The sequence below is a fragment of the Takifugu flavidus genome, chromosome 20 (assembly GCF_003711565.1).
Source record: "Takifugu flavidus isolate HTHZ2018 chromosome 20, ASM371156v2, whole genome shotgun sequence".
Lineage (NCBI taxonomy): Eukaryota > Metazoa > Chordata > Actinopteri > Tetraodontiformes > Tetraodontidae > Takifugu > Takifugu flavidus.
The window spans coordinates 8,547,602-8,561,396 of NC_079539.1; the positions used below are offsets into that span (position 1 = coordinate 8,547,602).

Consider the following 13,795-nt stretch of genomic DNA (forward strand, 5'->3'; position numbering starts at 1 on the left):
GATTGCGTGTTTCATTTTGTTTTTTTCACAGTTTAACAATGGTTGAATTACACTGACTGCTCTGAAGCTGGAAATTTATGAAATTGTTCTTTTGAAAGTTTTTTTTTTTGTCAGGAAACATTAACAGTTCAAGGCTTGAACTATTTATACAACTGTGTAAATTCACATTGGTTTGAGAGCCCGAGCTGTATTGAGCTACGGCCAATTTTTCCATTAATGTCAGCCTCTGACTGTGATCTGCAAAGTGCTCAGATCCAAAATGCATTTTAGCAAAATTACTGCGTTTAAAAACTTTTATCAGGTTTTTATGAATTTCATTAGATAAATGAAACCGTAAAAAGTGCTTGATGTGTCAAAGCGACATTTTTTTAGCCTATTTTTAATGACTGATCCAGCTGGTGGATGGAGTAAAATTATAATGTTTCTTTTTCAAAGGAAAGTGCAAGAATAAAGCATGTCACCTGCCCAGCCAGTCCCCCACACATTTGGCAGTACACTTTGTGTGTCTTTGATGCAATGTGTGCATATGTAAGCTAGTCTCTGCAGGCCCTGCCAACCACCATATTAGCATAATTCAGTGATTGATTGTAATGAATTGTCCCCCAGTTCTGTCCCTGACACATTTTGATTTGAGGATGCATTGAAAAGCACTGAGCAACATGTGCATTTATCCTGTAAGTGGAATACTCAGCCTGATTGGGGCAACCTGCAACTGAGCTGGCATTTCCTAATCACATGGTAATAAAATTCCGTTTGCTTTCATCCAAACCAGGAAAAACACGGGAGAAAAACACCGGCTGTGTTTGTTCTCTCCCAGCATCCTCGTCATCTCAGCTTTCGCAGCTACAGCTTCCTGTCAGACAGCTGAAAGGGGAACGCTTGACAGGAAGAACACATCCACTGCGCCGGTTTGTCATCCTTCTTGTTTAACTCTGACTGGGACGATGGAGGGCGTGCGGGGAGGGGGGTGGGTATCTGTGTTGTTACAAAGGCTGATACCTTTGAAAAATCTGTTTAACAGCCTAATTGAAAATGTCAAGAGCTGTGGCACGTTCTACCCCGTGGGGGAGATCAAAGAGTTGGAGTTCCATAAAACACAGCGGTATGGATCGGAACCAAGGTGATCCTGGATCATCTTGGCTAATTAACACCTGGCTGCTTCTAATTACCTCAGTCCACAGGCATTCCAGAAGCAAGAGAAAGCAGACCAAAAAAAAGGGGAAAACTAACAGTGTCTGGGATTTACAAACTGGTGTTGGACTTCAGTTTCTGGAGTCTCTGGAGTCTCAGTCTGTCTGTCGAAGCAAATGCAGGAAAAGAACAGGTGTTGTCCTCATCTGCAGAACCACACAGAGCGGCAAATGGAATTGAAGTTAGGTGGAAAGCATTTTCCTGCCAAATGCTGGACACTGCTAATCCTGGTGAGTCGTTCGTCCCATTCAGCACACGATGTCCTTTCAGTTTTGGGTACAAATAATTCCTAACCGTCCCCTCAAACACGCTAATAAAAACAAAACATCAGAACAGTTTAGCACTAATTTCAATAAATGTGAAATTAGAACCATAAATAAAAGCTGTTCATGTTTCGACAGGGGCAAAAGTGCAATTCATGCTGTCATGTTTGTGGTTTTGAAGTTAATTTAAATGATGCTCTAATTTTAAAAGTTGACTTGCTTACATCTATAGAGGACAGGACAGGACCAGCAACATGATAGATCTGCTGTTACCATTGTAGCTGTTCTACACCCACACTCTTTTGACACCCTAATTTCTGGTAGTAGATTATAGTTGCTGAGTCGCTATGGCTGATGATGGAGTCACAGTATTGAAGGGCACGAGTTGCAGGTACGTGTTTACTTGCTACCATTTACATATACGCCACGTTGGTCAATGAATGTTCCTACCTCAAAGCTGACCATGATTAACCCTAGCCTTTTAAAAAATCAGTTTACGTAGCAGATGACTGTTGGGGCTCATTTCAAACCACTAAAGGATAATTTTTGATGCTTCAGTGTCAATACTGATATCTTAATCAGCTCCAACCTTTAGCTTAAGCACTTAAAAACTGTTAATAATACATCAGGCTAGCGGTAGTTACTTCTAAGAAGAACCATCCTGCCATGAAAGCACTATTAACCCTATACCTCGGAGCTATTTTTCAGCCAAATTTGTGTCTCTCTTTTGTCGCAGGTTAAAAGCCTCTGAAAGTTAGAGTCCAAATTTCCCCAAGTGATGGAAATTGACTCGCATTAAATTTGCTGCGGTCAGGTGAAGATGCCGTCCGAGGTCTTCTGTAAAGCTGGCGCCTCAGGTAATGAGGAAAAGGACAATCATCCTGTTGGCTGATTACAGACAGTAATTAACACACTGATTGTGTAATTAAGTGGCAGCAGGTATCTTGTGCACAGAATACATCACACGTTTTCTGCACAGCAATTAGTTTCCCCTCTTCTTTTTCCCCTCCCCCGTCCCTGCACATCACATGGGGGACACTTGTATCAACATTGGGATGAGACACTTACTACAGGTTATTAAGTTTGAAAACAACCACCCTTCCCACCCCCAGCTCCGTGGCAAGATTATGAATTTTGGCTGAGTCACTCCTTTTGTGTATAGCCCTCTTCTGTCCCTTCATCCCAAGTCAATCTCACCAGCTGTTTGTTTTGTCCGCCTCGGTCTTATCTTCCACAATCTCTGACTAATCCCTCTTTCTTTCCCTCTCTTCAGTTCAACCCAGTATCCAAAAAAGGAAGAAAAAAAAGAAAAAGAATCACAGGGTGACTTTCTGAGACTGTCTTCTTGCTGTTTTTTTTTTTCATGCCGGCGTGGCGCCAATTTTTATCCTGTCAAATAATTTGCCCCCACCACCAGTGCAGAGGAAGAAGTGTCCTTCATCTCTGGTTAGTCAGCGTTTGTAATCTAATGTGGTTAGACAAATTGTCAGTCTGAATACAAGCTGTACGAGGACCAACATGCAAAACCAACACACAACTTCAATATTTAGAACAATAAAATGATTGAGTGTTAACTATATTATTATTATTATATGTAACTATATTAGTCCATCCTCCGAATACTGAAAGGCATCAATGTCAAACTTGTGGCTCTCGGGCCACATGCGGCCCATAATAAACTTTTGTGCGGCCCATCACAGTTTTACATTTTATCTTTTAAATGTCTCTGATTTGGCTTTTCCGAATGTGTGAAAAGACAATAAACAATAGCAAGATTTGACTCCAGTGTTTCTTCTCCCCCTTTACACTTTCTTGTTTTTCTTCTTCTGCATTTCCATACATGTGAAAAGATGGTCGTCCATGGCAACAGTTCCAAACAAATGAAACGAAAACTCGAGGAAAAAGTAGAGTAAAAAAAATGAAAACGCCTAAACTTTTGTACAACAATAAGTTACACAATGCTATATGTTATGGTAAGTTAAACAATTTGCTCTGCAGTTATAACATTACTCCATCTGAAAGACTAACATTATTATTGAGTTGTTTTAAGGATAAGGATAAGGATAAAAAACTTTATTGATCCCACATCGGGGAATTTACACGTTACAGCGGTAGCCCGTGGTGTACAATACAGAATAGTACTAAAAGAAAAAGATAAAAAGACTCTTATATTATGTACATTACTATGTATATTATACAGTATATACAGAAATTAAAAATTATGTACAGGAGGAATGTCGGGCAGTGTGAAGAAAAATGAAGGTGCAAATAAGACATTCCGGAGGTAGGCTGATTAGTTAGTGCAGAGGAATATGCCAACCTTGGGTTATAGGTGCTACATTAAGAGTCGTGAATATTGTACATTCTGACTGCAGTTGGGATAAATGACCTGCGGTAACGTTCCCTTTTACACCATGGGTGTAACAGTCTGCTGCTGAAGGAGCTGCTTAAGGCCCCCACAGTCTCGTGTAGGGGGTGAGAGGGGGTGTCCATAATTGATGTCAGCTTGGCTAACATTCTCCTCTCACCACCCCGTCAATGGAGTCCAGAGAGCAGTCCAGGACTGAGCCAGCCCGTCTGACCAGTTTGTTGAGTCTCTTCCTGTCCCTCTCTGAGCTTCCACAGCTCCAGCAGACCACAGCGTAGAAGATCACCAATGCCACCACAGAGTCATAAAAAGTCCTAAGCAGTGACCTGCACACTCCAAAGGACCTCAGTCTCCTCAACAGATGAAGACGACTTTGGCCCTTCTTGTACAGGGCGTCTGTGTTATGAGTCCAATCCAGTTTATTGTTGAGATGAACACCCAGGTATTTGTACTCCTCCACGATCTCAATGTCCAAACCCTGGATGTTAATGGGTGCAGTGTGAGAAGCCTTCCTACTGAAGTCGATCACCACCTCTGTCTTGCTGGCGTTGATGCGCAGATGGTTCAGTTCACATCAGGTGACAAAGTTGGTGATGACTTCCCTGTACTCCAGTTCGTTCCCCTCCGACACACGTCCAACGATGGCTGTATCGTCGGAGAACTTCTGGAGGTGGCAGCTGTCCGCCCCCGTGCTGCAGACTACCACGTCGGACTCACAGTCACGGAGCCTCACGTACTGTAGTCTGTTGGTGAGGTAGTCGGTGGTCCAGGTAGCCAGGTGACAGTCGACTCCCTCCATCTTCCCTCTCAGCAATGATGGCTGGATTGTGTTGAAGGCACTGGAGAAGTCAAAGAACATGACTCTCACAGGGCTCCTGGTGCCCTCTAGGTGTGAGAGTGACCGGTGCAGCAGGTAGATGACAGTATCATTGTGTGTGAAACGGTCTTTTCTTGTGTTTTAGAACCTTTTCAGATTCTTCCATAAACCTTACACCTCATCCTGGCAATCTCTGGTCCTCTGGCCCCTGCATCCCTCAAACCACTCTCAGAACATTTGGAGTCTCTAGCCTCTGCCACATTTTGGTCTCTAGCCTCTGCCATCCACCCTGCTGCTTATGGTATGTTTAATAGACATCTGTTGCCTCTAACCTCTGCTTGTGTTCCCTGAAAGAAGCAACATAAATCAAAATTATCAACAATATGAAATGAGCTGAATTGGATTTGATTGCTTGGCTTGAAATTATTCCAATGTTCAACCCTTGAAGCGGTAATATTGCCTTTAATATCTGTGCCTCTGTATGCTTATCAACACAGAAAATAATTAAAATGGGAAGGAATTCTGTAAAATATCTGCTCAATACATGTGTGACACATTTTTTAAACACAGGATTAGTCAAAGGGTAATAAAGCAAAGGTGCATCACATGAAAATGCTTATTTATCGGCTGCTGGAGAAAGGAAAATGAAAGTGAAACCCATCATATTCAGTTATTTAGATCTTTGTTTACTCCAAACAGGAATTTAATTCAACTTTGTACATACAGCATGTCACACGAACAAAAGTAACACCTTCTTGCCATTAAAATATGAGATGAAGCACCTTATTTCTGTCTTCTTTTATCAAGTAAAGTGACTTCTGTCATTTCTGCTGCTTCTCTGCTAAACCTGTTTCAAAGCCTCATCAGCTGGAGGGTTTCACGTCCTTGACTCCATTACTGGATCCGTAGACAAGGCTTTGCTATGATTGTTGAACATTTTTGTGCATCAGCATCCGCCTGATTTACACAAACTACTCATATTGTTGCCCTCCATGTGCTGCAAACAGAGGCAACTTTGGCATCAGCACACAAATTTAGAAGAAAGCTGCTGTGCAGCTTCAAGTTTAGCCAAATGTGTGTTTAGCTACAGCTTTTATAGCACCATTAGCACAACTTTTGTGAACTAGCCAAAAGTCAAAGCCCCGAGGGTGGAGTAGACATTGCAAGTTCATCCTTACGACACCAACTGGCTCTCTTTCCACAGATATTTTAGCAACAGCACAAAAATTCTATCAACAGAGTTACTAGTTTAGTTTTTCTTTTTCTTCCCAAATATTTTTGAATCAATCTGCTCATCGTCTCATGATTGTCCCAATTTTCTCATTACCGTAAGCTGATTTTTTTTCTTCTGTTTTGGCTTTATTACCAATTTGTGTCCAGCATTGACAACTGATTCAATTATCATATTACCAAGTGGGTAATGGCGGTCTGGAAAATCCGAAGCAGCGGGGGCATTCGTGTTCATGAAAATCGTAAGATGTACAGAGCGTATTACGGCTCTAGCAGAGCATTTGCTATATTGGATCTCTTCTATTACTGCTGCGGCATCTCAGGGAGCATGAATTTGTTGCACTGCTTAGTTTCATCAAAGGCCATTATTGCTTTGGTAATCGTAGCCAAACACATATATATATATATATATATATATATATATATATATATATATATATTTTTAAAAGGCAAAATTCCACAGAGAATATGGTACTTCCTGGCTGAAATCTGCAGTCACAACCAGCCATAATGCTATCTTTTTTTTTTTGAAGCACTAATTTAGTCCCCTGAGAATGATCATTTGTTCTCTTGTTTCTGAAGCTTTAAATCAGCTATATACATTTTAAAATGCATCAAAGTTGCGCGTATCAGAAATCCATCTCCATTTGATATCAGTGTCTCAGTTTGAGTAAAACAACTGCTTAAATGATAAAGTGATGGTTGCTGAATTTCTCTCGTTAGTCCCTGGAGGCATGATTTAGCTTGTTAGATGTTAGAGGCCTTGATGCAAACAAGAGCTTTACCAAAAATAACGCAGGAAACTTTCAAAGACCAAGTTTTTTTTTTCTTTTCCCCCTGCCTGCTCCTCAGTTGAAGTTTAAGATCTATTTCCTGCGTCGCGCTCATACATTTTTAGAGCGCCGCAGTTTTGATGGCTAGGAAGAAGAGAGGAGGGGAGCACTCTGGAGATTTGTTGGCAACGACAGATTTAGGACGATAGGGGATTTGAATTCTTTTGTGTCCTTGACGATGACCACAAATGAAACGCAGGCTCCCTCTGAAAGCACGGCTCAGATGTTTCTTTAATTAACAAAGTTTCAACTTTTAATTTACCCCCACCCCTTTTCTTTAAAATAAAATCAATAAACTATCTGTGTAGAATAGCACGTGTACGTACACATTTTCTACGTGAGAAAGGAGCGAGCTGGAGCGGCTCTAAAAGCCTCTGCGACATCATTTCACGCATCTTTCAAAGAGAAAGTTAAAAAAAAAATACTGGGGATTAAGGGCATGTCTGAATTCACAGCTTCCTTCCTTATTTCAAATGCAATTACAGAGGATGATTAACAGCCACCGAATCAAAAGGTTGGGGCTCTGACTCATCTTGTTTAGTTTCTTTCTCACTCCAGGCTGCCCCTAAAACAGTGGCGGCACAATATGCCCTTTAATATTGGGCTGGTAACCTTTCCCACAGTGGATTTCTCTCACAGCAAATAGATATAATGGAAAATGGAACTCCATGTGGGTGCAAAAAGAAAAAGAGTCAGTATGAAAAAGAACATTGCACATGTTCATTATTCATTATCATATGTCCCTGAAGCTTGCAGTGTAGATACCACGCAGCTGTCCTGATTTGTATTTTTATTTTTTTCTCTCTCTTCCACAGGTCGATCCAGTGCTTGGCTTTAACTCGACACATCTGTTTTTATGGACCCTGGGAGGAAAATAAGTTCATATGATAGCACCAGCGATGGCACTAAAACCACCAGCCTCAAAGCATAAAGTCTGTATTTATGCTTAGAAATGCCTTTTCCTTCCACTATTCAGACCTCAACATTTATCACAATATGGTTTAAAAGGCTACAACAAAAAAAGAAGCTAAACCAACAAGCGCTCGTGGAGAAGTCCAGCTGATGCTGTTTTGCAAGAGCGTGTGGCGGACATTAATTTCCCTGCGTGTGGGAGTGCAGAAGTTGTGATTGTGGTTATGTGGGTCAGAGGTGGCGCAGAAATCTGCAAATACAGCAGCTTTCAAACAGAACCTCAACCCTCTGAAGGAGCCATGACGATTGTACCAAAACCGCTTTGTGACACTTTTGAAGGGAAGAGAAACAGAGAAAGACAATTTCTGCAGTTGTAGAAAAGGTTGATCAGGGTTACCTCATCCCTGATGTGTCAATCGGGAAGAAGGGTGCAAATACAGATTCCTTCTCAAAGCCCCGCTCTTTACCCTGGCTGTCAGCTGTTAATCTTGGGTACGAATCTACTTGGCTGGCTGGATCCTGCCGAATACATCAAGTGACTCAGAAATCAGGGCCCAGGCAGTGATTTAAAGCCAGCACAAAAGACACATTTGGTTAAAAGGTTCTCAGATATTAAACTTTTTTCAAATGAAAAAAGCTCCCTTTGGAGAAATACATTAAAATTGGACGCATAATGTAGGAGGCAAGATGGGCTGCCAGTTTTATATATTGTATTAATTGCGAGCATTGAGCATATTTTCCATTCCGGGCATTTCATTATTTTTTCTTAATGGGGTGTTGATGTTGCTAATGGGACCAAATAAGGGATCGTTTAGTATATTTGGTCATGAAAAGATCGTTTCACGTGTCCTGCTTTTAATTGTTATTTTTGAAATTTTGCATTTCCAGCTTACAGAAGACTCAATCTTTTATTGTAACTTTTAAAGAAATCTACTTATAAAATCTCATACTGTATGTGGAAAGTGACACAGCCTAAAGATGAGTGAAGTCTGATTCCAGAAATGTGAATAATGCGCCTAAAGTAACCACTCGCTGCATCACCTACACATTAAATTCCAGTTGTTATTGCGCCACCTATAGGGCTAAACTAACTAGCATGCCTGCAGGTCATTAGCTGTTGTTTTCTGATAAGAAAATATAAAAATATTCTCAATATTGGCTTCTATTTTCTCAAGATATGTTTGTATCCTCTCTGCTATATTTGTATCCTCTCTGTACACCAGCCACGGAATTCCTGTTTCCGCTGTGCTCCATGACGGCGGTTTGGATTAAGTCAAGGGCCAGCCAGGACGGACGCTTTGCTCTTTCCTCTCCTGCCAACCTCCTGCCAACGCTGGCTCAAAGACAGAAAACTGGCCTGGGCCAAGCCTAACGCCAGACGGTGTGGCAGCTTCATTCCATCATCCTCCGTGATTAATGCTGATGATCTACATTACACGATGATCATTATGGTGTAACCATTCGAGGTGAACGCACCGTTCAAGACCACAGGAGATGGAGATCCTCACTTCAGCTGATTCACTTTGATCTATCGGCGCCACACAAATGTTCATTTGCTCTTCTGTCCTAACAAAAATGTTGTTTTGTCACAACGTAACACAGACCAGATCTGTGTCTGTGTTTTTGTTGCCTCATAATGTTACAACTGTTGTTAGGGAAACACTGACAGTAAAGACAAATGCATTACAAAGACAGCAAACACAGTAGGACATGTCTCTTTCTATACATGTGGGTAATATGGATTAGACAACTTTATCATTACCTTTATTGTTCAACATCATTAAGCTCACGTTTGACGAGAATATGAGACAAATGAGTGACGTTTATGGGCCCACAAATAGTAAGGCAAACCTGTTTGTGTGTGTGTTTGTGTGTGTGTTTGTGTGTTCTCCTGAGAGACTCTGCATCTGCACCAAATTAGACCAAAAAATGCTTTGATTCACATAAGAGAAACTTGCTTCAGTAGAACGATTGCACCCCACGAGATAGACCAAAAACTCCACATGAGGGAGGTGTGAAGAAGAGGCTTCGAAGAGTAAAAATCAAGGATGAATACCTCAGGCAAAATTTCGAACATCATCCCAGCCAGCAGCAGATGTGCTGGAGTGTCCGTGCTTAGTGAGAATGTTGAGCCAAATCTGGAGCTACACAGCAAAACTGGATGAAAATGGATACTTAGCATGAAAGATTAACGTCACAAAACAGTGCATGTCACAACATTTTCTCCAGCATGTTCAAGGTCAGCCCAAAACAAGGTCAGCCCAAAACAAGGTCAGCCCAAAACAAAGAAAACAAAGAGAGAAATAAAGAACAGGTGCTCAGAGATAAAGAACAGGTGCTCAGTATAGGCCCATGAAGTCATGATTATTTGATTAAAACGTTGAAGTCCAAGCACTTTTGTTACAATTATTCCCATTTTTCATTAATCTGTTATTGATTTAGAGGAAAACTACATAAAATATTATGCAACTTTGATGGTCATAGCACAGTTTATAATGAACATAGTTTACTAATGATAATTATAATCATGTAATATCTCAGGGCTGGTCATTGGCTTCAAATTAGAACCCTTCCCACTATATATGATGCTGTTCACCACTCTGGCGTTAGAATATATGACTGAGATAAAAAGAAAAGGTGGTTAAGTACTCAAACAGCCAATGTTCCACCTGGCTGAGTTATTTAAAAGTTGGTTTCCTCTAAATTCATTATAAAACACATTTTTAGATAGTTTCTGTGATCAACCTTGAATCATGTCACTATTTTATGGCCATTCCTTCCCACTGCAGAGCTAAGTTGTCAGGGAGCATTCTGCATCACTATATTACCCTCCTTTACCTCAGTGCTTGGCTGAAAATAAACCCATGTGGTTAAAGTTTTACTGTTTTGTCCTGGGAAGTAAACAGTGACCTTGACTGTGCATCTCTCAATCTGTCAGTGTCTGAGGTGCAGCCCTGCAGTGCTGGGATGTTTTGCTGGGCAGCTTTTACTCTGGCATTTAAGACTTGACTGTTTATTATTCTCACAGTGGGAAAAGGAAACAGATTCCACCCCCCCCCCCCCCCCATTTGTTCCTTGGCTTATGCCTCATTTTGTGGATGCATTTAATTTATAATGAAATTTCTCTACTTTTTGCCAAATTTCTAATTTTATTTTAATGCTCTTGTACTTTAAAATCTCTTTTAGTCAGGGTAGAACTACAATATCAGATTCAACAAGTTGATTGAGAACATTAACATTCTCCATAATTTCAACAATGCTCATAAATGCTAATAAATTACGATCACATTTTGTGGCAAATCTCGCTTATTACATTTACAAATTAAATGATAGTTTATTTCCTTCCCTAGTGGCTACTGATGTGTATTTATCAAGACTTGAAAAATAAATCTATATTTGACAGCATGCAGAAATTCAAGGAAGAGTAAATAGGGCAAATGTAAAAAAAATAAAAAAAACAACTATTTTTGAATGCCGACTGCTCATTTCAGGTCAAGGGGAAGACACGAGACAGTGTGTAAAAGGAAAGTGCCGAAGGGAATGGGGGGGGTTAAAGGGCTCTCTTTGCTTTCTCTACGTCGCAACGATTGTGGCTGAAATTTACTCGGCCCCCATCTGTGGAAGTTGGTGCTGAAAGCCACATAGGTTGTTTGAGGACAAGACAATTTAAAACCCAGAAGAGCTCCAGTACTTTCAGTGGATATAGTGCAAGGCTATTGAAATTTTTGTCTTTCCCCAGGACAAAGAAAGAGAGGAAGAGAAAGAGCGATCCAGCTGCAAACTCCTGAGAAACAGCCTCAGAATACCTCAAAGCCATGACACCCCCCCCACCCCCCCTCCTTTCTCTGCTCTCTAAAGGTCACTGAGAATCAGACAGTGTACTTACAAAGCCACCTGACTTGGCCAATCAACCACCAGCCAAGGGCCTGTTCACGCAGACTGGGGCGAGGTGGCTTGTGCGCAATCAGCTGAATGAGGCTGGCCCCCAGAGCCCCGGTGGGCTGTCCCCCTCACCCTTTAAGATAAACTGTGGTTTTCATTGAGGAAAAAAAAAAATCACATCACAGACATCATAAAGTCGGATTTCAGCGACATCGAGAGCCGCCGAAATAGACCAACATTAAGTAATCCCTCAATAAATTCTAACAGGTAAACTCCAACAGGAGATTCTTAATATTGTTCAATTTGTATTAGGAGTTCAGCAAATAAGGAACCGATGTTTGCATTCCCAGTTACAGGACATGAATATTTGATGTTTCTGCAGTTTGACGTCTGAGTCGACGTTGGTCCAGAGGAAGTGATCACTGAAGGAGAAAAGCCAAGGAAGGCAAGACCTCATGTTCTGAAAACCACAGCGAGCCAAACTGTGAGTGGGCCTGTCATGTTCCTCCAAGCCGGTGATGGCGTGATGAGTCCATCTGAACTGACAGTGGGCTGAAACTTACACGTCTCCCGTCCCTGCGATGCCGACGGTTATCTGACGCTGTCGACGATTGTTTTATTCAGATGTGACCCGGCAGCTGATCGTCTTCAGTGTTTGTAAAGTCGCGGGTTCCTCTCTCTTTCACCTCCCCTCTCTCAAATATATTTCCATGTATCCTGCGCTGTCTCCCCATCTCCTCCTTTACCCATCCATCTGAGCCTGGTCCTATATCCTGGTCCTATGTACTCCTGGAGTACATACTTGGACATGCAGACTTTGAATTCCAAAAATTGCTCTATTGCTGCTGCCGTCGAGATGAAATGCATTGTGGGACATCTAGATGTTCCAAGTCAACACAAGTCATGTCTGATGCAAACTTGATATAATGGGAAGGCACAACTTCACCTTGGAGCACAATTGGCAGGTCGGGAACATGGAATCAGAACCCTAATCAGGAGTAGATTGATGATGATTCCCAAGTGTGCAAGAACGCAAGGACCGAGAAGTATACACAATGACAAATGGCTGAAGTCTTCTGTCTTGTTTTATAAATATCCAGCCTCAATGTCTTAATGGCCAAATAACCCAAACATTGCTCAGATTAAAGGAGAATGAGTGCTTCAAAATGATAGCAGGTATGAACATAGCTTCTCAGTCTCTTCACAGTGTGCAAGCAAATTATTAAAGTGGCTTCATGTGTCTCCAAATGGGATCGGTCTTTTCTTATTGTTCCGGTGTTCTTGGTGGATCACGTTGCTATTTTAAGGAAAGCCCAGCAGGGGTGACCACAGGCTGTCAGCACCCACTGACTCTGATTTGTCCTCTTGCTGGTTGTGAAAGCAGCCCTGCATGCGGTCACATAACTCATTATTCTGAATTTTGTTTGGCCATTTTTGGGGGAGACTTAAAACTGCCTCAACAGGTTCAATTGCGAGCAGGTTTTCACCTGCCTGCAGGAAGGAGAAAATCACATTTCTTCTGGTGGAATTAATTTCCATATTTCCTTGCAACTTCCCTCTCAGTGACACGCTGTAATTTGAAGAATCACCGTCACTCCTGCGAGGGAAATAGCTGTTCTGTCTTATCAATCATCCCCGCTTCGCAATCATTTCAACATCCTTCATTAGAGGTCAGCGAAATTTCAAATGCAGCCTGGAGACAATTAAAGCCAATTATACTGTCTTGCCCAAAGATCCTCTGGAGTGGCAATTTTCAATCACTTACAGACGTGATGGGCTCTGAGACGTTTGCCTTTCTCATAAAATAAACACAAAATAGACACAAGCCTCAACACAGAAACAGAAAACACACAAATAAAGAGGATCAAACCGCAGCGCAGATGATGCTAAATCGTGTTCTGGGTTAGAGTTGCCTGTTGATGGCAGGGGGCAACCCTGCAGCAATTTGCCGTGAATCCGCACGTCTCCGGACCTGATTTATCTATGCCGTAATAAACCGGTGTCGCCGGGGTTGACCGCGGGTAACACTGTCGTCATGATGGATGTGCTAATGTACCCAACACACCCCTCTGCTATTTATCGGAAAGCTTTCTAACAAGTGTGAGTTTGTTCTCTTTTTTTTTCTTCCCATAATGAGTTTCAGTGCCATCACACAGACTTTTATAGAAAAGTTTTTTTAAGCATCACAGAAATGTTGTTATGATTTACAGGTTTGAGATAGTTTCGATAATTTGCCCTATGGTGACTAAGCATATTTGGCTGCAGTCCCATAGCAACAGAAAGGAGAGAATGGTGGTTT

The 13,795-nt window shown here is 41.6% G+C and overlaps 1 long non-coding RNA gene across 1 annotated transcript; it reads left to right on the forward strand.

Annotated features, from left to right (window-relative positions):
• Positions 1–969: 969 nt before the first annotated feature.
• On the forward strand, positions 970–3,234 carry LOC130517342 (uncharacterized). Its single transcript, XR_008947702.1, has 4 exons — positions 970–1,421; positions 1,782–1,845; positions 2,191–2,311; positions 2,728–3,234. It is a non-coding gene; the product is annotated as an uncharacterized LOC130517342 (long non-coding RNA).
• Positions 3,235–13,795: the final 10,561 nt, after the last annotated feature.